This window comes from Parasteatoda tepidariorum, chromosome 3 (assembly GCF_043381705.1).
Source record: "Parasteatoda tepidariorum isolate YZ-2023 chromosome 3, CAS_Ptep_4.0, whole genome shotgun sequence".
NCBI classification, from domain to species: domain Eukaryota; kingdom Metazoa; phylum Arthropoda; class Arachnida; order Araneae; family Theridiidae; genus Parasteatoda; species Parasteatoda tepidariorum.
Window position 1 is genome coordinate 1,170,827 of NC_092206.1, and position 23,083 is coordinate 1,193,909.

General features: G+C 31.4%; 1 long non-coding RNA gene across 1 annotated transcript; it reads left to right on the top strand.

Moving 5' to 3' along the window:
* The first annotated feature begins 3,246 nt into the window (after positions 1-3,246).
* On the top strand, positions 3,247-21,418 carry LOC122271218 (uncharacterized). Its single transcript, XR_011636305.1, has 2 exons — positions 3,247-10,137; positions 10,219-21,418. It is a non-coding gene; the product is annotated as an uncharacterized lncRNA (long non-coding RNA).
* Positions 21,419-23,083: the final 1,665 nt, after the last annotated feature.

Genomic DNA, 23,083 nt, shown 5'->3' on the forward strand with positions numbered 1-23,083 from the left:
AATTGCAAACACATCAAATTTGAAAATAATCAATGGCTGAAAATTTCTATTTCAACAAACATTTTTAAATGCATAAGATTAGTGGCTATTTTTCATTTGATTAGCTGGAACGATGCGTACTTTATTGTGATTTATTTTAAGTACGTGGTATAAATTGATTGTGGCATAAAGTATCTAGCTTAAATATTAAATTTATCGAAATGAGTTATGATTTTTTTTCAGGAAGGGTTTAAAATCTGCATCACGCGATAATTTAAATGTAAACTCCTAACTTCAGTTGAAATTGGATAATTGGAATTGGCTATAAACTGTTTAATTGTGGTAATTTTTAACTGTGGTACTTTTTAACATTTTATTTCTTTGCTGATAAGTTAAATAAGCCAGTTTTTTCATTATTGCTTGTCGAGTTTATAAAGAACTAGTTTTTTTCTTCCTAGTAACTAAATTTTTTTTTCTATTTTTTATTTTTACATTGACGTTTAGGATGGGATGAGGAAGGTCAAAACCATTGAAATAGTTTGGGATCTGTCATTTGAAACAGATTGTTTGGAACTTCAAGAATTTACACATGTTTTTACGGAATTAGTTAAATTTTATTCTTTAAGTTAAGAGAGCATGGAGTTTCCCAATTGCTGAGTCTCATAACTATTTCTTATGTTCAGGATCAGTATATAAAGGCTAAAGTCCTGGACAAAATAATTAGACCCACTGTAGTTTAATAATTACATGTTTTGCACGAGTTTACAGGCAATACTTTTATATTTAGACACGTAATGTGTTTTTATTCAGGAGATTGTATGTATACTTCCTATTTATATTTATTTTTAACGAATTGCATTACAATGTTAACCCATTGATACACGAATGTGAGCAAGTGCAAACTGGTTTCCGTCGAGTTGACTTATGCTGCGGTTGCGGACTTGTTTCTGGGACTTTATGCACTGTGTTTATGTTTTGCAGTTTTATACTAAAGAGTTATTTGTTTATTTCGTGTGCAGTGTTTAAATAATGAATTGGAACATTTTCATCTTGGGTAATAAAGACGATATCTTACCATGTAAAAATGCTGAATCCCTTGTGAGTGCTAAAATATTTTCAAAAAGCGAAATATCACAAAAATGTAAGTTTTCTGAATCTATAAGCGAACGACACATAGAGAAGAAAATTGAGTGGGGGGGGGATGAATTGAGCCCGAAAGAAAAGATGCGGCAGAATCTCAATCTGACCATCGACTGTATAGATAATCTTCCCGCTTTAAGAGACCTTCAGTGTATAACTAAATTCCCTATTTTGAGAATTGAATGCGTTGGTAAGGAATGAAAGGATAGCGAATGAATGACAACTATAGTTTTTGTGATTGGATTAATGAACTTATCGAATTTCATTTGAGACATTCTAGATAGGATTCTAATTTTTAAACAATAGACCAAATCATTATTGTCAAACACTTTTAGGCAATCTTTCGGGGTATTTATTCCTTTGGGGGACCATTAGAACTTATTATAATAGTATATTAAACATATTTATGCATTACTTCATAATCAACTATTGCCACATAATCAGTAGTATTCCAGAGATGCCAACTGCTCCGGACAAGCCAAAATAATTATTAAAACGGTAGATAACTACAAAGTAAATTTTGCAAATATTTGACTATTTTTGCTTGCTTTTTACAAGGTATAGCAATGCATACGTACTACAAAGCGATGAATTATATAAGCCTACGAATTATTTAGAAATAGTAGTGGATAAAAATCAACTAAATTGAATTTATTAAACCAAGAATCACAACTGATAAACTACCACTTTAAAATATATATTTGCTGTCCGGAGCAAGTTGGCATCTCTGGTATTCGCAACAAAAATCAATCAGTCTCGTCGATAATAGTATGGCGATATTTCGAATTCCGTTGGCAAATAAGTATCTTTCCTCCATTGATTTTGCTTGTAACTGCAAAAATTCTTTTCATTTTAATTGGTTCCGGTTTTAAACTATTTAGTTTAATAAATGCGTCTTCAAAAGCGTGTTTTAAAGTTCAGTTAGTTTCGTTACCCCAATCCATTTTGAGTTTTCCGGACATAAAGAATCGAGATTAAAAAATAGTTAAAGAACAGGCAATTAACTAAGTTTTTCAATAAACACTATTAGCAATCAAACATATTTTAAATATTTGAAGAGAAATAAATCGACTACAGCTAAATTTATAACAGTGTCTAAACCAGTAAGAAATAAATTTTCAAAACTTCCCTTCCAAACAATGTTATTAAAAAATTATAAGCCTTTTTTAGCATTGGTGACTAAAACTACTCCTTTTTGTCGATCTAAAAATATCAGTTTGCTAATAAATTTAATTTAAGAACTTGTTAACCTTTGTTAATTAGGCTCAGTTTAAATGTGAGCATTCTAAGGTAATGTGGTAAGAATATGGATTCACCATAATTATATTTGTAGACAAAGTAGTGTCGTAGCTCTATAATTGGTTCTGAAGTTACGAAACTCTCCAATTTATCTAAACGCATAGTGCGCCTTACTATTTAGCAATCCCTTGACCATTAGAATAATGGGCACTGTTCAGGGGGTCAATTTAAGCTTTCCTATAGTTGAATGAATTCTTAACCTGCATTCAATCCAATCGCATTTTTATTTTAATTTCCTCTCCACTATTGAGGTTAGGTTTCTACTCTAACATTTTATATGGCCTTTTTTCTAGTGTTAAAGCAATTTAGATTAATTTAAAAGAATTCATTAAACACATTACCTAAAATTTGATTTATTAGAACAATTTTAGTGGTGGAGAGGTGGAATTTTAAATGCATCTACTGTAATAAATTTGCTTTCAACAATTTTTGTGCTTAAAACCACAAATGAACGAGATGAGAAATGACAAAAAGAATCTGGTAACGCACCAGCGAAAATAGCTATTGGGTCATCCTTTTTGACCTTATGCAAACCTTTACTCATACATACATTTTTGCAAAACACTTTTTTGTATTTTCTGTAGGTATGAACAGGTAGCCACACAAATAATAAGTAAAATTATAGTTTCGCACAGACGTTTAAAAACGAACAAAGTTGTCAAGGGTTAAATTGGACTTAATATTTCTGAAAATATGAAATAAACGACAGCTTCATCCAGTTGTTTTAAACACTATAAAATAAGAACGGTAAATTTCTTAAATTTCGTTACAAGCATTTGTTTTCCTTTTTTTTTTTTTAATAAATTAAGGTAAAACATGCATCTCGGTGAATTTTTCCTTCCTTTTTTTTGCTCGTGTAATTTTAAATTAAATTTTGTGCGACATAATATAAAAAAATCATGCTATAAGTTATTGATGAAAACCAACTGTTGTAGAAGTGGTTCAAAATTAATTGTAGCATAAAAATAAATTTTAAATACTTATAAATACATACCATTCTTAGTTTAATACGAATTCTTTATTCACCACTCCAAATTGATTTAAATAAAACTGCTTTATTAAATACAAAGCAAATAAAAAAAAAATTTTGCATTAATTTGTTTTAAAGTTCAAAATCATTTTCATCATTAAGGAAATTTTCTTCCGATACTCTTTTAAAGAGAATTGAAATATCTCAAATAACAGTTTTTAATTAGATTTCTCAGTACTGTAAAATTAATCTTGAGATTACATTCGGAGGATGAAACACAAGATAGTAGATTCTTACTATACTTGGAAATCCGAATTAGCTTCGAGGTAATGGCAACATTTCTGATTTTGATTCGACTTCATAAGTTGAATTTTTATGTAAAACAAATTTATTTCTTAAAAAGAAAATTTTAAGTCTAAAGTTAAAATCTAAAGTCTACTAACTACTCTTTCTAATCTGAATAGACTTCTAAGATTACGCTGTCCCCTCCCCCGTTTTCAAAAGTAAAAATATATACAGTCAAACCTCTATTTAAAGAAGTCACACTAAATCCCGATAATTTTGTTTTATGAAAAATTCGTTAATTAGAAAATCACCTTTAGAAATACTTCAACTCAAAACAGGTAAATTGATAAACACTGGACATAATTAAAATAGCAATTGATACACCTTGTAAACTAGTATCTATTTAATACATCTTGACTATAGAAATCGGCATGGAAAACTATCATGCTACTTTTATTTTCAACTAAAAGAAGCTTAATTTATGTAATAAAACTATAGCTGCATTTATTATAAAATTAATTTTAAACATATATTACCACATGTGTTAAGTTTGATTGTTACTGATAAAATCCGTCAATTATGTCTAGTTTTTTTGTTTGAAATGCAAACAAAGAGGGATTTTAGAGCCTTCTCTAGAAGAGAAGCGGCTACGAAAATCAATTAAAGGTCATTTCACCCATTTAATCCCCCATTATCAAGTTTGAAATGTTCTGAAACATTTAGGAAAATAGGGAAAGTGGGAGATCTCAAAGAAAAATTTGTTAACTTCCAAATAGCAAAGTGAATTTTCTATTTATTTTTCGAAGAAATTTCCAAATTGCTCTTGGTTTCTCGAAAAAAAAAATCGCAAAATAGAGAAAAATGGAAGTTCGTTAAATAGAAGTCCGACTGTATATATGTATACACTATGAACGTTCTCAGAAGTTTTCAACAGTTTTGAAAAATTTTCCAGATATTTTTAGAAATTTGAATTTATCGGCAACATAGGTAAACAGGCGTGAAATAAGGTTCTGAAAGGGTTGGGCGGGCCCCCGACTAGGTAGCGGTAGACGGCCGTTCTGCTCCCTCTTCGAACTCGTTCAGCCTTTTCAAGACTTTTCGATTTTCAAGCTACCGTAGAATGGGGCAAGTAAGGACTAGAGTTACTTCTAAAGACTGGGTGGACCTGAGCTGTGACGCTAGGTCGCATGTTCGTGACCTGAAGTCTCTGAAGGAATCTAGTGCTTATACAAGCGGTTACCCTTCTTGAAATTAGTTTCAAGTTCTCTCAATAGCACAATTGCATTAATGAAACATCTTAAAGGGTTGGGGTGTTAGAGTAAGGACCTGGACTGCGACATTAGGTCGAAAGTGCGTGACCTGAAAAAACCCCAAGCGCTTTAAATGTTCGTACAACTTGAACGTTCATAGTGCTTAGCTCGAGGAATTTGAATGTCTACAGTATTTTTAACTATATCAAGTTTAGAAAAGTTAGCTCTAATTTGTGGAAAGTTTCAAAGGGTAATTAAACATTTGTTTAATTAAATTTATTTGAGATTTTACGATTCGGTTTTGAATGTTCAAAGTATTTGTGTTTTGAATAAAATACATATTTCGCAAATTTGAGTGATAAGTGGCCAAACATTATGTAGTGATATTCAGAACTAAAAGCGGGTAGAAATAGAACAGAATCAGTTGCCAGGTCTCCATTGAAATTTTATTTTGCATTGTACCTTTAACCAGTAATATGTTTAAGAGAATTATAAGCTTATCTAGAATAACTGCTCTAGACGGATCTTCAGAGTTACAATGATTGGGGTTCCCGAAATTGCGTGTATTTTAAATTTACGTAAAGTGTTTAATAAATTTTACCCCCATTAAAAAATTCAAGTAAACTTGTAATATCAATCAAATAGGAACTTTAATTTTGTAAATATATCTTTCGGTTCTGTTTTATGTTAGGCAATTAAATAAAACGAATTAACTTCATTTTTTAACACTGAGAGTTTAACGTGCAATGAAAAATATTCTTCGAAAAAACATTTGAGTATTTATTTTAAATTCATTTGAACATTAATATATAAAGTTTGTAACTAAATAAGCATTAAATTTTATAACTATAAGATATAATTGCTTGTAACGAAATTTTTGAATGCAAATTTTACTAAAAGTTGTAAATTATTTTAAGCTGTTAAACCAGGAAAGTTTTCAGTTTCAATTTTACTGAAAAATTACAGAGGGTTTTAAGTAGATACCATGGAGGTACTGAAACAGATATTTCATACTTGTATTTATCTTAAATGCGTCCTATTTTTAAATATCACCACTGCCTTTCTTTTAAACCACGAACTTAATTATCAACTCCCCCGAAACATTAGTCTGGCATGAAGAAGTCCCTTTCGATTTCAGCCGTATCGTTTAACTAAGAATAAGCTGTTTCTCTCTCCAGAAATTCTGACTGAAATCGAATTCAAATCATTTCATTGTGCAGCTCTCGACGTACATCAAACATAAATTTACTTACTTTCATCACTTGCAAACATCGCTTTAAAACTATCAGACCTTCTACGCATATGCAGAAATTATTATGAACCAGTCTCAAAACCAGTTTACTATACTTTTCAAATTTCATGTTTGCGCTAGAATCTTGCAAATTAAAATTCCGATTAGTTACACCAGTGACTGACCATTCCGTAACCAATGAAAATACAATTTCAAATAGTTTCTTGAGCCAAAGTTTATCGCCCTATTTTCACGAGAGAATTAATTTACATTTGACTTAGTTTCTACACGAGCTAGAGTGCTTAGAATAACTTCAGCAGAGCGTTTGATAAAACGGAATTTTAAGTCTTCGGACTACAATCAAAATTTTCACCATTTTTTCTACCAACATAATATAAAATTATTGTTTATCAAGATTTCGATCAAATTGCGAATGCCTAGAGTGATCAAATTTCAATTGGAGATATGTGCCTAATATTAAATTGACCAGCATCCTACCTAAACTAAAATAAATTGGTAGAGAAATTTCTAAATAAACATTCGATAAATCACTCTACTTTTTATTTCTCACAACCATCGCTGAACAGCTGATCCAATTTTGCGATTACTCATGTTCAACTCCGTAGCCTTGTCATTTTGAACCCAATCCAGAAGACAAGGGAACTCCTGGATCAAGTATTGTTAGAAATTTGCCATTTTGGAGAACTTTCTGATGGACCTAACCCGCATTTGCGTTACACGGAGAGGAAGACAAAGAGAAATTCACACTGTTAGGGACACTGACCCATGATCTGTCAACCACTGAGGGTATTTCACGTCAGCACTGTGATCGTTGCAAGCCGGATGCGAAATTCATATCGACCAGCCATTGCTGGGATTCGAACCCGGTTCGCCTCATTGGTAAGCGAATGCTCTATCCCCTGAGTCAACGTGTCTCTCTCAATATAAAACAGATCTGAATTTCTGCCAAGGAAGTCTCATATTATTAAATTAAAAGCTATTTTTAAAGTTTAGTATAGAAAAGACGCTGGTTAGTTTTAAAAAAAAATTAAAATTCCTTCTGGTTTAAAGAAAGCTTGGCAATCAGAATTTTCAAACACTTCGGTCGTAATCAAACGTCGCACAAAAGTAAAAAAAAAAAAATTAACGTTTTCCTCTTAGACTAAATATTTTTCAAAATGTTCGAGCAACTAATGTTGAGAAGGGCTGATGGGCGACATCACATTAAGAATTCCAGATCTAGATAGAAGTCTTTTGTATTTAATTTATTTTTTATAAATTTTGTACTAGAGTATTTTCCCACAAGCACACTAGTGAGATTAAGTTAACGTCTTCTTTTAAGTAACCATTAATAATTTTTTGTTGCTACAGTTTTTTCAAATATCAATTAATTCATTAAATTTTAATTTCAGGATTATATGCGAGAAAAAATACTAATAATTTAATAAAGTGACTAAAACGTTTTGCTGTTGTCCTAATTAGTGATTGACTTCAAGATTTTTTTATTATTATTACTTGTTTAATTGTCTTATTCAATTACTTGTAGACATGTGCATAATAAGTAATGACAAAAGCATCTTAACAATGAAAGTGGTTAAAAAAAGAAATATGTTTTCTGTGCCTATGACATAACTGTGCAGTCATTTCGTAATTCTTTAATTTAAGTCAGTTTTAATACATTATGGTGTTATTGTTCAAAAATTCTAAAATTTTTAATTGATCTTGTAGAGATTGAAATTTTTCAAAGAATTTTTGTTCCTGATTAAATTTCTTATCAGAAGAAATATTAAACACATTTTTTACTTTTCTAATCGTGTAAAAAGACTAATTCTTAAATTATTTTCTGAGAACGCACTATTTAACTAATTTGCATTTTTGAAGTAAACAATAACAATTAGACTTACCTACTTCAACCCATTTTAGGCCAAATATATAAATTTTATAAAATGTGACATTTTCTTTGAACGAAGCTGCACGAAAACGAAGCAGCTTTGCTTGTACGAAGACACAAAAAATTTCGAGTATAAAAAGTTATATTTTATTTAAGAACAAGATTTTTGATCAAGATAGGAAAACAGTTTATACCAATTGTATTCACAACCACATTAAAGTATATCGAATTTGCTGGAAACATATGCCGGTTGGTCAAATGTCCAGAAATTGGAACCCGAACAAGTGGCAGGTCCAGAGAATAAGGTCAGTTTACTACATTAATGAGAATTTCAAAGCACTTAAAAGAATCGAATACCTTTGGTGAGGAAGAGTAGAATCTAAAAAGATTCGCAAATCCTTGGCCCAAGAACAGCTTTAGTTTCAGTCGTTTTAATGAGATTTTATTTGGTCTGCCCTAGAATTGCCCTAAACTGCATTTTAAAATTCTCGGTATCAAATAGAGTTCTTCCAAAAAAGCTTTTCAATTAGCCAAAAGAATGTTTAATTTGTTAGCGCGCCAAATTTATAACATTAAATTTTTTTTAATGTTAACCCATTTTTAAGTCACCAAAAAAAAAAGAATTAAAAATTAGAGTTTAGTAAAGCAGGTACAAACTAATTTTTCTTATTTCACAATGTATAGAAACACTAGTTGTCAAGGTAGGAAAATTCTGTATAAAAATATAGTTAAACTTGTTAGAATGAAATGTTTAACATAATATTGGAGGACATATGCTTCATCAAATCATTTAAACTAATTCAAATTGTTTGACTTTATATTAAATCTATTTTCTGATGGATTTTTACCAATTTTATCTTAAGTAGATTATAAAATCTTATTTTGACATCTTTCAAATTAGCTAACAATTCAAACTGCTTAGGATTATTTTTAAACATTGATTTAATTTCTTCTGTTCGTTTCATTTCTAAATTAAAACTAAACTGGAACTAGTTTGCATTTTTTTGACATTTGTTGAAATCAACTCTGAGAAACCTTCTGTACTTGACAAAAGCATTCAAATGTGAAGGAAAATTAAAGCTCAAATTAAGAATTAATTATGTATAAGAACTTCAATATAGCATTTTTCTCACTGTACAATAATATATATCAACAAGAATTCTGATAACATAAAGTACTTAAATCTGGTGAAAGAAAATCAAACTTTTAAAATTGTGTATTTTATTTTTGAAACTTGTTTGCATATATTTTAAAACCGTCGACCCAATTTTGGGTTTGCGACTACTGTTGTTCAATACCGTAACCTTGCGATTTTGAACCCAATTCAGAAGACAAGGGAACTCCTGGATCAAGCATTGGGAGAAATTTGCTTTCATGGACGACTTTTTTTAATGGAACAAACAGTAATTTGCGTTACATGGAGAGGAAAACCACGATAACCTCCCACTGTTGGCCTGACGACAAGGCTACTTTAACCTGTGATCAGTCTACCACTGAGGATATTTTACGTCAGCACTGTGATCGGTGCAAGACTGATGCGGTATCTTTCCGCCATCTGCTGGGATTCAAATCCGGCTTTCATTGGAGGCGAACGCTGTATCCCCTGCTGAGCCATCTTGTTTACATATATAGCTCAACAAGAGTTAACGCTAAAAGCTTTTTTTTTTTAGTATCGCTACTTTAGAATATTTAGATAAAAAGAATATTTTTAACTCACGCACTAAGCTCTTTCAAACTATTTGAGAAAATTAAGCGGGTGAAGTTTTCTAACAGTACGGTCATCTGTGCTCAACTTTAAATTGTACTGATTGGAATGGGTGTTGGTTACAGCAAGAGCACTTTTAATATTATTCAATAACTTTATTTCGGTTCTAAATATTGATTTACTCTACCTTTATTAGTTTCGATAATTATGTTTCATTTATCCTTTTGTTTTGTGCATAGGTACTGCTTTTGTGTCTTGTATTTTTCAGAATTCAGTCTTCTGGATATGCTGCTGATGCACAGGTCTTGGGAGCTAAAACTATACAACTTCCAATAAAAGCATCAGACGAGTCTATGAAAAACTGCACTCTTTTAAGATAGCTTCTAGGTGAGACCTTGATTTTTCTCTTCTCCCTTTCTACTTAAACTATATTTAATTTAGCTGATATTGAATATTGGCGATTTCCAGATTGATGTTTTGGCAAGTTCCTGATAGCATTTTGTCTGCAAATGGAGAGAACTGATTCGTGGTTGCCCTCCTGATGAGGTGTCTCAAGTTTGAATTCCAGAATTGGATAGTGTATGCTGCCAGTTCTCAGAAGTAATTGAACTAATTTGCATTTTTGAATAAAACAATAACTTTGCCTAAAATGAGTTAAAAAAGGTAAGTCAAAGTATATAAATTTTATAAAATGTGATATTTTCTTTGAAATATGCTTGCATGAAGACAAAGTTTCTGGTATAAAAAATTATATTTTATTTAAGAAATAGAATGGAGCATATAGACACCATTCAATCGACGAACAACTTAGTTGAATGCTTGTTTTTTTGTGACATTTGTTTTCTTTTTTATTTATTGAATTGCAACTTTAATCTATCATAAAAACATAATGATAAATCTGAAAAGGAATAAATGATACACAGTCAAAAACTTTTATTTGCCAATTAAGTTAAAAACTTTTATAGTTCTCAATAGAAAGTGTTTACTCCAATTGAATTACTATTAATTTTTGGGTGTCTTAAGAACCCTTCATCGAAGCTGAAAAATATAGTTATTGAGAAATATACTTCACAGTGTTAATAAAAATATTTATTGAAATGGTGCGTTCGCGCATTTATGGACGAAAATGGCTCAACTATTTTGAAATTCCTATAAAGACTAGACTATTAATATAACTCAAAATTTTCTCATTCATAGTTTTCATTCATAACAATCGATTGTCTAGATCTTGTCTTTCAAGCCTTTTGACTTTGGAAACAAAGGGCGCCATATAAGAAATAATTTCCTGGCCAGAATTGAAAATTTAGTAATTTTATATTCTCCATGAACTGAAGAGTATAATAATTATCATTGTTTCTAACATATTTTGCAAAGCTTTGTCAGTTTTTGTTGAGCTTCGTGTTGTCTAATTTTTCTTTCCATAAACTTCACCATACTTTAAAAGGGATTCTACTAATTTCAATAGCTGATTTATAAATAACCAGTACTTATATGCGTAGTTGGGTTCTTAATTCTCTAGTTTGATAACTTGGAGGGGTAGATTTTAATTATAGCCTTTGAGGACATTCCTTTCCAACATTCTGTCCTCCACATCTAGTGTTTTAAAATTTCCATTAATGCAGTCAACCCACAAGAGTCTGGTTCCTGGATCAGTAATTCTCTACCTTTCTCTTTTCTTTTTGTCGCGACACTTTTGTGTGCCGCCAAAGTTTAGAAAGGTTAAATAAAACTTATAATGCTTTTTTTATTACGAGCAAAGTTTAAATTAAAGTATATATATACTTTTTCCATGCTTTAACTGCGTGAATGTCTTCGACTACGATAGTCCTGCCACTGCTAATCTTAAAATGTTAAAAAATTAGAAATTTAATGATTATTATTAATAATTAACAAAAGAAAGATAAATATTGATTTACGACAGGAAATAAAAGCTAACTATTGAAATAAACTATAAAATTAATAGTTATGAATAAGATAATAAAATCTAACAATCAATAATTAGCAAAAAAACAAGTTATCACAAAAAATAATGTAAAAAAGAAAACTAACAATCAATAACTCTAAAAAGCAAGCAAACAATTGAAAAAAGCAAAAACAATAATAAAATAAGTTAACCTGTAAGTAATCCCTTAATTAAAGAACTGTTTTAGTAGTGCATATTTCTTTTCACATTCAAAATTATCAGAATAAACTGATTTACAGTGTATTATGGGATTTTTAAGCAAACAAATTTTAAACTTATTTTTTTTCCTCTGAGCCGTCAAATTTCGAAGTAAAAAGTGTACCGCGGCCAAAAAATGTTTACTGCTCTAAATGTTATGAAAGATAAATCAGATTGTTAGATACTAACTGTGCACAGAATCTCTCGAATATGACTGGTTTATTTTGATTTTTCACATAGCCCAGGTTTTTCAGCCACATGCGAGCATAGGTCTAAACAAGATTTCGTTTTTTTCTTCCCATCATTTGATTGCAAAAAAGTTTTTAATCCATTAAGAGAGCCGTGCTTCAGGGGATGCGGTGCTCTTCTTCCAATGAGGAGATCAGGGTTAGAATCTCAGCAATGGCAGGTCATTACGAATTTCGTATTCGGCATGCACCAACCACTGTGCTGAAATTAAATATATTTAGTGGTAGAGGGATGGTGGTTTAGAGCCTCTTTGCCGTCAAGATAGTAATAGATTTTCGTGGTTTTCCTCTTGACTTAACGCAAATGAGGGTTAGTTCCATTAAAAAAAGTCCTCCTCGAAAGCAAATTTCACCCAATGATTGATCCAGAAGTTCCCTTGTCTTCCGTATTGGGTGCAAAATTACAAGGTTACTAAGTTGAACATTAGTTGGTGCAAACCCAAAATTAGATGTACTATTGAACGACATCTAAAAGATGTAAAAAGCTAAAAATTCTATTTAGAGAACGATTAGCAGCAACAACTTAAATCATGATAATTAATAACTGAGTAGCAAGGGTACAAGTGACTTTTTAAGCATTAAGGATTTTTAACACTATAAACGTTCACAATTAAAACTTTCAGGTCTTACGTTTTTGTCCGATATTTACTAAAAACAAATTCCTGAATTTTGTCGTTGTAAAACGATGAATGTGTTATGAAACGGAAGATTTCAATGGAGTGGACTGAACAAGTGTGAAATCCGAATTGGGAGTGTTAGACGGCCGTTCTGCTCCCTCTTCGAGCTTCACAGTTGTTTAGCCGTTCCGGAACTTTTCCGTTCTTTCCACTACAGTGCAGTAAGAGCCAGGGTGTCAAAGGAACTGGGTGGTCCTGGACATGTGATGCTAGGCCACTTGTCCGTGACCCTAAGTCACTGAAGAACTCTGGCTCTTACAGCTAAATATATTTGACTGTTAAATTATTTTTCCCGCTCTAGTTAAAATTTAAAGGGCTGAGGTAGGATAGAGTAAGGTCCTGGATTGGAACTAAAGGTTGCCAATCCGTGCCCTGAAAAACCACCCGGTGCCTTACTAACGTTTAATCTTGGAACAAGAACGTTTATAGGTGCTTGGAATTCAATAATTTCGACGTTCACAATATTATCTGGTCAAAAGGGATATTTATTCTTAGATGAGATTAGATAAGGGATAGGATATGACGTTTTGAAAATATTAACTATATTATTCCAATTTTGAACTTAACTTGAATCAGGCTCTTAAGATTAGCTTTTAAAGGCTTCAGATTTATATGTGCGGACAACACTTTCTAATGCCGATATTTTTTAATTTGAATATTTAGTTTAATATTAGAGAATACAAATATTGAAAATGAATATCGCCAAAACCTTTTCTAATCAGTGCTTATTATAGGGTTCAAAATCCTGGGCTAAATCGAAACTGTCTGAAAATATGCTAGATTTTTTTTTTAAAATTAGTTGAGAGGATTCTGGGTGCAATATATTGATCGTAAATAAAATCTCAATGAGCTGCACATGCTGTATAGTCTGTCAATTCGCCAATTCGCAATCACAAACCTCTACCAATTCTCAACCATAATAAATTGCCTCTGACTTGCTGGACGAATCTGACGAATGGACTAATTCTTAACATTCGGAATCTTTAAACAAATTGGGGTCCCGCAGTGGATCGATGGTAGATGACACTGCTTCCAGTAGAACACAGAAGTCAATCATGACAGGCTGCGGGTAGAGGACCCTCTTGATCAACCTGCCTAGGGGCTGAGGGTGCGTGGTATCAATCTTAGCTAAACTTCTCTACCGTAAAGTGCTCGACATCGCATGCAGGTCGTCGGGCTACTAAGGAAGGTAAGCCATCCCCACTGCAGAGTTTCAAAATTGTGATGGATGTTTTCGGATCATCCTCGGGGATGTTTCCCACACAGTCACTTAGAGCCAATTCTGCAGCTCTAGTGCGAAGTAAAGCACCTAACTTTTTAAGCAAATTGGAACCCGAACAAGAGGCAGGCCCAGAGAATAAGGGGGGTTGACTACATTTAGGAGGATTTCAAAGCACTTAGAAGAATCAAATACCTCGGCGAATTAAATAAATATTCGCATGTCCTTAACCCACTAGGAAGTCAAAGTTAAGTCAAAGAATTGACTAACAACTCTTGTTGAAATATAACTAAAACTTTTATTAATTTTTACTGAAGTCAATTATTCATTTGTTAAGTGACATTTTAATTTGCCAAGAATTATCATAAATTGCATTATCTCAATACTACGTGACGTTCTTTAAAAAAGTTCCTTTTCAGTACATCAAAAGAGTGCATGCAATTATTGTCTCATAATCAATTTTAGTACAAAAGTCAATTTTTTAATATTAACCCATTTTAAGCCACCAAAATGTTTCGGTTCTGTTAGGAAAAAATTATGTTCAGTAAAACACTTTCTAATTTTTGTTTTATAGTGCATGAAAACGTACGAAGGTGGGAAACTCAGTATAAAAATGTGTAGTTTATTTTAAAACACGGTAGATTTAAATTTTTAACATAGTATTGGAAGAAATTCGTTTATAACTGAATTAAATTAGTCCAATTTTCCAAATTTCAACTAAATCTGTTAATAGATTTTGTATAAAGTTTAATTTTAGCTTTTTACGGGAGTACTTCTATATTTTTTTTTAAAATAACAGATTATTCAAATTGATTAGAGCTGTTTTTTAAGTTTTGATATATTTCTGTTTGTCTCATTTGTAAACGATTAAAACCTAATTGGAATTCTTCATTTTTGTTTTCACACTCTTGATATTTGTTAAAACCCATTGTTACATCTGTATATAACAAAGACAATGTAGATGAAAATCAAAGTAACAATGCATAAACTCCACTTCTCGCTTTACAATAAAATATAAACATAGAAGGCATTTGAAGCTGGTATAAAATTCCAATTTTTAAAGCTAATTGAATATTTTACTTTCAAAACTTGTTTACATATAGCTGAAGTTAACCAAATTTCTTTTGTAATATTATCTTAGAATATCGTTTAAAAGTTAATTTCTTTTTACTTTTTATAAATTCTAAATTTGTAACTTTTGATCTGAAGATTTATGTGAAGTTTTCGAACTGTACGATCAAATAAACCAGCGGTTTAGTTTAAATTGTACTGATCTGCTGTTGGCTGAATGTTCTTACAGAAAGTGCACTCTTAATATTAACTTTATTTCTATCCAATAAGCAGGAAAATTGATTTAAACATACCATAATTTAAGTCAAAATGGAAAAGTGCTATAAGCAGCTAAAACTAAAATTGTCTTAATTTAAATAAAGTGATAAATTAACTAAAAACAAAGCAAATTTTAAAGATACGCATGGTAGCACAAACGGTACTTCATCCTACTTTTTGGTTTCGTTTAACCCCTGACTCCGGAAAAACTTAAGCATTCTGATGTAGTAATGTTTGTGTTAACATTTGTATCTTTAAAATTTGTTTGGGTTTTTTGTTTTGTTAAATTCTCACATCTTTACTTAAATCGTGTACTTTTTATCAAATAGTATTGATTTTAAAAATCTGTAAATTCTGCGTTATTGGATTAGATTATCGTTAAATTTATCTTTCTGTTTTGTGCTTGGGTACTGTTTTTGTTTCTTATTTTTCAGAATTGTCTTACTATTTGATACGCTGCTGAGGAAGTTTTGTCAAATGGGAGAACTTTTCGTTAAATGGAAGAATTCGTGGTTTCTTAAGGGATAGAGAATTTTTCTCCAAATGAGGTGGTTCAAGTTTGGCCGAAGCTCCGAATGAGGTGGCCCACAAGAATAACTTAAAGGATTGAAAGAGCTAAAAAAGGTGAAATGTTCTCTTTTCTATATTAATATCAGATATAAATAAAAATGTCTTCCAGTTAGTCCTCTTTCGTTTAACTTTGTACATTTTAATAACACAATTTTTTTTCTTCCTCTAGCGACTATAACTAGAACTAGCTATAGACTAGTTAAATAACTTATTTTCAATTGTTATTGAGGGAGAGCGGGAAAGAGGCAATTTCAAGTGTTAATAAGTGATTATGTAATATATTTATCACTAGCTAAATAAATCCTAAATTTGCTTAAAATTAATGCTGAGCCTTGTTTGTTCAGGGGATAGAACGTTCACCTCCTCATGAGGTTAACCGGGTTTGAATTCCAGCGATGGCTAATCGATAAGTATTGCGCATCCGGCTTGCACCGACCTCGGTGCTGACATAAAATATCCTGAGTGGCAGACGGCTGAGTGCTTTTTTCTGTGAGGACAGACATAAAATTGGAATATTTAAAAGTTCTGTTAGCTAAGAGCAGACCTGCCATTGCAGAGTTATTTTTGTCAAGTGTGGCAATTAGTAATAGCATATTTAGGAATAATTTAAAAACAAAATGTGTTCAGCAAAGTTGATGCGGTTTACCTTTAATAGATATTTCTATCTGACTGATGGTATCCATGGCTCCATGTACGACTGTTATACACTGTTCACAGAATCCTCAACTATTCTCTCGAAGATGGTTAGTCTATTTTAATTGGATTTGTATTTAGACCAAGCTTCTGAGAAATGTGTAAGCATAGGTCTAATGATGGGTTTATAGAACAAGATTTCTTTTTTTTTTTTTTTTTTTTAGTTTTGATTATACAATATTTCTTAATCCATTAAGAGAACGATTAGTCACAATGCGTCATTTTATTTCTAAATGTTTTACGCAAACACAGTATTTAGGTCACACTGATAGCAGTCGAAGAGCCTTCTTGTGTCGGTGTATTAAATAGTAAATATCTTTAAAAACTCCATGCACATGTTAAACTTTTTAAGCGTCATGGATTGTTAACACTATAAACGTTCACAAGGAATAGTTTTTTGGACATACGTTTTTGTCTGATATTTACTAAAAACTCCCCACTTTTGGCAAACACAAGGCGATGTCGTTTTAAACACAGATCAACGTGTTATGAAACGGACTGAACAAGTGTGAAATACGAATTTGGAGTGGTAGACGGCCGTTCTGCTCCCTCTTCGAGCTTCACACTTGCTTAGCCGTTTCAGAACTTTTCCGTTCTTCCCACTACAGTGCAGTAAGAACCAGGGTGTCAAAAGAACTGGGTGGTCCTGGACATGTGATGCTAGCCCACATGTCCGTGACCCTAAGTCACTGAAGAACTCTGGCTCTTACAGCTAAATATATTTGACTGTTAAATTATTTTTCCCGCTCTAGTTAAAATTTAAAGGGCTGAGGTAGGATAGAGTAAGGTCCTGGATTGGAACTAAAGGCTGCCAATCCGTGCCCTGAAAAACCACCCGGTGCCTTACTAGCGTTTAATCTTAGAACAAGAACGTTTATAGGTCCTTGAAAATTTGAAGTCTATAATATATTCTGGTTAAAAGGGAAAAACATTGCTCCTCGGTGAAACTAGTTAAGTGGTAGAATGTTTCAGTTTGAAAGTGTTAACTATTGTATTATTCCAAATTTGAACTAAGCTTTAATCGGGCTCTTAAGATTTGATTCTAAAGCCTTGAAATCGATCCTTACGGATAGAAAGTTTTTGATACCGAAATTATTAATTTGAAAATCTGGATTATTATATTTACGATTAAAGTCACTTAATTTTCAAACTTGTGCTCACATAGGGCCTAAAAACTTGATCTATGTCAAATTTGTCTTCAAAATTTTAGCTTTTGAAGCATAGTTTTGTGGATTCTGGCAACAATGTATACTACTTGTACTTGAAGGCACTTGCACAGTGGGATTTTCAAGCTACATTACCACAGTGAAATGTATCGAACATCTGCCGAATGGACCTTCTTAATGTCCCAAAACAGGATCCTGAACTAGAACCAGGTCCAGAGAATAAGGTGTGTAGACTGCATTAATGAAGATTTCAAAGCAATTAACGAATCCTAATACCTTGGCGAGGAAGAGTCTAATCTAAAAAGACTCGAAAGTCCTTGGTCGACAAACGGCTGTAGAGTCTATCGCTTATTCGTTCTGATGAATTTTTACTTGGTCTGGAGTTTTTCAAGAAAGCTAATTTTTAATTAACAAATTTTTGTTAGTAAGTCAATTTTATGAAATTTAATTTTTTAGTGTTAACCCATTTTAAGTCGTAAGAGTTCGATTGCATGAGAGAAAAAAAAATATGTTTAGTGAAGCAGGTATAAACTAGTTTTCATTATTTTGCAATGTATGGAAACACTAATTGTCAAGGTAAGAAAACTCTGTGTAAAAATACGTAGTTACATTTAAAACTATGCAGTTACATTAGGTTTCTAATATAATATTGGAAAACTAAAATTATTAAATCGTAAATTATTCAATTAAAATTATTAAATTATTCTTGTAACGAAATTATTCCAAGTAATTTAAATTGTTTAACATTATTTTAAATCTATTTCTGATGGATTTTTATCAATTTTATTTTCAGTAGATTTTTATCTCAATATCTTTCAAATTAGCAGATTATTCAAATTGTTTAGGATTATTTTTAAATATTTATTTAGTTTCTTCTGTTCGTTTCATTTCGAAATTAAAACTCAACTGGGGCTCTTTATTTTTGTTTGCATTCTTTTGACATTTCTTAAAATTAATTCTAAGAAATCTTCTGTAATTGACAAAAGCATTCAAATTTGAATGAAAATTAAAGCTCAAAATAAAAGTGTATAAAAACGCCAATATAGCTTTTTCTCACTGTACAATAATATGCATGCATTATGATGACATTAAAAAGTACTTAAATCTGGTATAAAATTCTAAGTTTTAAAGTTAATTGAGTATTTTTTCGAAACTGGTTTAAATATTGGTTTATTCTACCTTATTGATTTAGATCGTTTAATTTCTCCTTTTTTGTGTGCATAGATACTGCTTGTGTGTCTCGTATTTTTCAGAATTGACTGTCTTCCTGGTATGCTGCTGAGGGACAAGTTTTAAGGTGCTAAAACTGCACAGGATGATTGGCTTCGAATAAAGAATCAGAAGAATCTAGGACAAGCTGCACTATCTTAAGACCTGAATGACTTCTTCCCGCAAAAAAAAAAACTTGTTTCACTGCTGGTGTAGTAGGTGAGACGATAACCTTTATATTTTTCTCTCTTGTCCGAAGCACCCTCTCTCTATGTAAACTGAAAATATTATTCTGCAAAAATTGATAATTTCCTGATTCGTGGGTTTGTGATATCCAGATGAAAGAGCTTTTCGAAGTTGTTCTGAAATCCCTACCAAATGGGGGAAAGAGCAGATTAGTTTTTGCCCTCCCAATGAGGTGGCTCAAGTTAGAATCGCCAGAATCTGCTGCTGTTGACATATTCTTTTTACTTGTACAGACCACAGTGCTGACGTCAAATGTCCTTAGTGGTAGACGGATCATGGGTTAAAATCCCCATACCGTCGGGCTAACCGTGGGAGGTCTTTCATGGTTTTTCTCTCCATGTAACGCAAATGTGGGTTAGTTGCAACAAAGTCCTCCATGAAGGCTAGTTTGATCCAGGTGCTCCGTTGTCTTCTAGTTTCGTTTCAAATGTCTTGGGTTTCAATTCTTATGGAAATGAACTGTATTAGTAGTAAACCCTGAGAGGGGTCTGCCGTCCACTCCTCAATGCTCAATATAAAACAATTAACAATTTGTACACTAAACAAACCTGTTTTTCAATGAATGATAGTTTTGGAGAATAAATTTGCGTGGTTTTTACTCAAAACCCTGCAATGACTATGTAGAATTTTTGTAGCTTATTTATTTATAAAATGTTAAAATCTACAGTCGTATTAAGTGTATTCTTATTTGTTATACTGACTTTCATTTTTTGTTGTGGAAGGAACGTGTAATGAAAGATAATGCTAGAAAAAAATTTTTCTTAAAAAGAAACTATTCATGTGCAAAATATTACCTAGTTTATGTATTTTCAGAGCCTACATACTTAAATGAAAAGTGTTCACAGTACATGCTTTTTACTGTTAGAAAGCTTTTGTGGCTAAGAGCAGGCAAGCGATCGCAGAGTGAGGTTATATAAAGCGTGGTAGTTTGTGTTAGCATAGCATTTAGGATTAATTGAAAAACAAAATGTGACCTTTTCTAGAAAATTAGTTATAGAAAACTAGTTGGGTAAGCATATTCGTGACTAATTGATGCGAGCAGTGATTAATTTTCTATTAATATTGGTTAGAAATTTCTTAGACACCTGAAAGTCTTGAAAAACAAATTAAGCTTTTTATAGGGAAATTTCTAAATTGAATTTGTTATTTCGAGAAGGGGTGATCTTCACTTTGGATCCATTGGAGAAAACCCCTTTTCAAAATGATTTAATTCAATTTTTAAGTTTGTCTGGAATATTTTTAAATGCGTTATTTAATTTTATAAATGTGAAAAGTAACTTTGATCAAAATCCCCTTATATTTAAGCTAACAAGCAGATTTAAAATTTCACAGGAAAATTTTCAGTTTCATAAACATGTTTTACTTTTTCATATGTAGGTTTAAATTCATGAAATAAAATGTATTTTCAGATTGTTGAAATTAGTTTAATTGTAAAATTTTTTTTCCTTTAATTTTAAATGTTTCTGGATCTGTTTTTTGAGGGTAAAATTTAAAGTTCCATTCAGATTAATAAAATAAACTAATTTCTTAAAGCTTTTTATTTTAATACAGATTTAAGCAAAACTAAACTGTTTGTTCGAATTTGAGAAAATATGAAATTCCAAAATTTAAATTAAGTAACTCTGAGACTTTATTTGTATACACTGCTGGTTGAAGAAAATTATATTTATTACATTTTTATGTTAGATCGAATCATTTTAAAACAAACTTTCAGATTAACTGCTCTCAGTCACCAAAGCTTTTATTGTCCCTGTCTTTGTTCTTTCATCTAAGTTTTTCAAACTTAGAATCGAAATATATTGCGGTAAATAAAATGCTATGTAATATTTTCTGCTCCATGTAATCTATTCTACGTAATAGATTTGTATTGATGTTAAGGGTTATAGCTGTGAGAAAAAGCAGAAAAGTTGTATTTAAAATGTGTCAGTTTGCCCCTACAAATTTATCCAATTTAAATTGGTAGCACATTTTGATATGGTGTTGTATAATTTTGATATCGTATTAAATATGGTGTTAATTTTTTTGCTATTGAATTATTCAAGTTCAATTTTGTAATTTGCGCTAAACTTTTTACATAATGTACAGATTAAATTTCCATTTCAACTTTGCCTTGTAATATTTTAGTTGCAAATAAAGTGTTATACTTGCAATTTTTAGTTTTTGATTATTTTTTGGTTGACTATCTTCTTCCTACAATTGATTACAATTAATAAAATTTTCCGTTAATTTAAAGAAGTTTAATTATACTCCCTTAACATTGTTGTTTTCAGATTAAAAAAGTACATATCTGCGAGAATTATATTTCTGCAATATATGTTTCAATACTGTACTGTGCGCTAAATAAACGATATCAAATTGAGTAACTTTTTGTTCTAGATCGAATTTTCACAAACTGTAGCCAATCTTAATTGTTCGAAAGAATGACTAAAACAGCTGACAATAACAATAGTTTGTGTCCGATTCTGTTGCTGAATAGTTAGTTGTCCTTAATTCTTGTGTGTCCGTTTAAACCGTTATGATCGACACTTTTTAGTAAAACTCTGATCTTTAGAAAAAGGGGTTTTATTTTGCGTACACCTTTTTTTGCACTTAGTGAAATTAAAAGCATTATTTTCCATTGCCACGATGTCTGCTGAAAAAAAATGGTTATTTTTACCCTCCTAGTTTTCTTACCCACGTTTAATAGCACTTTTGCTTTAGTTAATTTCCAAATGTTATTCTAAAGTTATTAAAGTGCGCATTTGCTTTCTTAATTTAGATTTTGCTAATTTAAACTTACTCTCGTTGATATTTGCTGGTAAGTAAAGTAGTTTTTATAGTTCCTTTTTTAAGCCACGCTTTGATATCAAAAATATCACACTTGCAGGATTCCAACTTGTACCCATCATTTGTGCCCAAAGCATTTACTTCGAGTAAATTTCGGAGCTCCCATTTATCACCAGCTAAATAAGTATACTACCTAATCACTATTGTTGCATTGTCTAGACTTTAAGTTGCCCATTGGCGTATATAGACTTATGTCCACCCTCCCTCTGCAAGAATTATGAATGCGTCCTACATCAGATTTTTCTCAAATTTCAAAACTATTGTGTTAAGAACACTATGAAAAAGACATTCTGGATTGTCGAAATTTTTAGGATTTTTAAAACTTTGGAAATTCCTAGTGATAACCACCAATAAAAGATATCAAAAGAATTCGTTCATTTAGATTTGGTGAGCTCCAACAATTAAGTGCGCAATAAAAAAAATTTTTAGAATTTTTTTCAGTTTTAGGTGCTGCCATGGGCTGCAGTTTGTTTACCCCTAATGGTGACTTATTTCTGAAACGTGCGCCCGTGATGTTGCTGGGGTATTTACTTCCCACCCTCCCTGAATTACAGGTTAGAATTTTTTTTATTTTCGTTGGCTCTATTCGTTCGCTATTTCGTTGGTTCTATTTAGAAAATAGCCATTTAGATAGAACAGTTAAATATCAATTTTACTTCACTTTATTTTCGCGAATGTCTGAATTTCAGAAGGGATCTTCTTCGCCCCCTCATTTTAATTTCAGAGGAAAATAAAATTCATCTTTTGGGAAAGTAGCTTTAGTTTTTTTTTAAATAAACAATTTTACTTTACTTTATTGTTGCAAATGTCTAAATTTCAAGAGATACAAAACACATTTTTGCCCTCTTACTTTAATATTAAAAGAAAATAAAGTTTTCAACCCTCTTCACTACAATTTAAGAGGAAAATGCAGTTTTCCTTTTGAAGAGTAGAGTCTAAGTCTTGTTTAAAAAAAAATTTACAAAAAAATTTTTTTTTTTCTGAAGTTT